This window comes from Nicotiana attenuata, unplaced genomic scaffold (assembly GCF_001879085.1).
Source record: "Nicotiana attenuata strain UT unplaced genomic scaffold, NIATTr2, whole genome shotgun sequence".
Lineage (NCBI taxonomy): Eukaryota > Viridiplantae > Streptophyta > Magnoliopsida > Solanales > Solanaceae > Nicotiana > Nicotiana attenuata.
Window position 1 is genome coordinate 145,982 of NW_017673081.1, and position 3,030 is coordinate 149,011.

Sequence of the window (3,030 nt, forward strand, 5' to 3'; positions counted from 1 at the left end):
TTTTTTTTCCGCCGCACACTCCATAAAATAAAAAGGTGCTTAAAAGCTAGTTTGATCAGCTTTTAAGCCCATCCAAACACCCTCTAACTCGTGAGTGATTACTGCATTTTTTCCACAGATTAGTAGAAGAAGCTAAAGAACACACAACTTTTAAAGCGCGGTGGGGAAAATGCATTACTGAAAATATTAAAACCGGAGAAATTCTTAAAAACACAAAAACAAAGAAAAAATTACGAGCAAATCTTTTGTACATAAGGATAGTAAATAGCAATTCTTCACTTCTGAAAGTATAGAGGAGGCACTACCAATTATCCTGTCGTTAAAAGTGATGACTACACACATTGTGCTCGAGAAACAACCACGATTAGCAAAACCACTACGGAAAGTGCGGTATAATCTAAAAGTTTCTCTATACTTTTTTATTTTATCTAAATATTTTAATATGCACCTAATCAAATATTACCATTGATATGGTACAGAATAGTCCGGTTAGCACGAAGACATAGTGGAAGAATGGAGCACCTCAATTCAGAGGCGGATCCAGGATTTAAATTTTATGAGTTCAATTTTTTGGGATGTGTGGCCATACCCGGTGGATAAGATTAAGAATGAAGTTATTTGGAAAAAGGTGAGAGTGACCCTGTGGAGGATAAGATGCGGGAGGCGGGGTTGAGATGGTTCGGGCATGTTAAGAGGAGAAATATAGAAGCCCCAGTTAGAAGGTGCAAACGGTTAGCCTCGGTAGGTAGCAGGAGGGGTAGAGGTAGGCCAAAGAAGTCTTGGGAAGATGTTATTAGGCGGGACATGACGCAACTGGTGCTGACTAAGAGGGTGTTTGTGACGACCCAACCCGTCGTCTCATGTATTACAGCCTCGTTTCCCCCATTTATTGCTCTTTCATGTTTTATTATCAGCAACGGGTGAGTTAGAGTTGAATTGAATTGGTTTGGATAGGAAATGAGACACTTAGTCTCTTTAAGGAAGGTTTGGTTTGGAAAAGTCAACCGAACGTTGACTTATTAGTTAGAAGGCTCGGATGTGAATTCCGGTGATTCGGTTAGCTTCGGGAGGTGAATTGTGACTTAGGAGTGCGATCGGAAGTGATTTTGGAGGTCCGGAGTAGAATTAGGCTTGAATTGGCAAGTTGGCATTTTAGCGAATTCCGATGGATAGGTGAGATTTTGATCCAGGGGTCGGAATGGAATTCCGAGAGTTGCAGTAGCTTCGCTAGGTGATTTTGGATGTGCGGGTGAAATTTCAGGTCATTTGGACGTCATTTGGTTGGGTTTTTGATCGAATGCGTAATTCGGAAGTTTTTAAGAAACTTAGGCTTGAATTCGATGTGATTTGATGGTTTTAGCATTGTTTGATGTGTTTTACGGATGAGAACAAGTTTGAATGAAGATTTAAGATGTATTGGTATTTTTGGTTGAGGTCCCGGGGGCCTCGGGGTGAATTCGGGTGGTTGAACGAGAGGTTTTGAGGTGTGTTGCAGGTCTGTTGCTGCTGTCATCTGGTATTTCCGCAGAAGCGGAAATGGACCGCAGAAGCGGTTCCGCAGAAGCGGGTGAGCGATCGCAGAAGCGGCCAGGTGTGGGTTAGGGTAGTTCTGCATAAGCGGAAGTTGGTCGCTTCAGCAGGTCCGCATAAGCGGACATTGTACCGCATAAGCGGTTTTGAGGGAACCGCAGAAGCGGAGTTTGAGTCGCATAAGCGAAGTCCGGGTTTTTAAGTGAAGACCGCTTAAGAGGATTTTTGGCCGCATAAGCGGAAGCGGGACCGCATAAGCGAAAATCGCTGTTGACAGAAGGGTTTAAAATATTATATTTCATCCGCGAACAAGAGGTAGTTTCCACCATTTTTAAGCGACTTGGAGAGCTTTGGGCGAGGATTTTCGAGGGGTTTGACTGAGAATCAATTGGAGGTAAGTCTCTTGGCCTAATTATTCGAGTTCATGGTAGAAATTACATGTAAATTGTGGGAAATTCATCAAAAACGGGTCAAGTTAGGGCTTGGAAAGCTGTGATGTAAAAAATGGATTTTGAAAGGGCATTTGAACTCCGATTTTGGTAAAATTGGTATGTGTAGACTCGTGGCGAGACGAGGAATCCAGTGATGTAAATTTCGTAATTTTTTGAGAAGTAGGCCCGGGGCTCGGGTTTTGCCAACTTAGTGAATTTTGGTGTTTTTCGAGTCTTTTCGATTGGGTTATGTTTCTTTAGCCTATTGTAATGTATTCGTTGTGGTTTTAATCAGATTCGGCGTGCGAAGAGGTTGATTCGAAAGGCAAAGGCATAGCGAGCTAGACTTGTGGCCGGCTTGAGGTGAGTAATAGATGTAGATGATGGCATGAGGGTTTGAAACCCCGGTATATCACATTGTGATGCTATATTGAGGCGAGACACGTACTCTATAACGAGTGCGGGGTCGATTGTGACTGGGGATTGTGACCTAGTCCGTTCCGAATTATATTCGTACTGTGTTCTTGACTAGAAATTGTTTGGTAATCATCCTACTTGGATTTTATGAATATGTTTGGGGCTTTGTGCCTATCATGTGCATCCTTCAGGGATCCTTATCACTGTTTCCATGATGCTTAGCATATTTCATGATATCAGTCCTGAGTTAGACACTGCCTCGAAATGTTAAATAAATAAATAAAGGCTTAAACACTTAGCTCTATAATTCCTAATAATTGAGACTAAAAATGAATAATTTGACTGTGCCCGAGTGGCTTGCATGCATATATATATCTGGACTGAGTGTGGATCGGGCTGCACGCCGCAGCGAATGTTACTATGATATTGCGCTTGGGCTGTAGGAGCCCCTCCGGAGTCTGAACCCCCACAGTGAGCGCGGGTACCCAAATGGATCGGGCTGCGCGCCGCAGCGGTCATGTGCATTGCATTGCATTTATGCATTTTATATCTGTTGGTCTTAATTGTCATTGTCTGCGGTTGTTTCATCGTTTTATGTGCTGAATCGCTGATTATAGCTTTATATTGTAATATTTCGGAATTTCTTACTTTC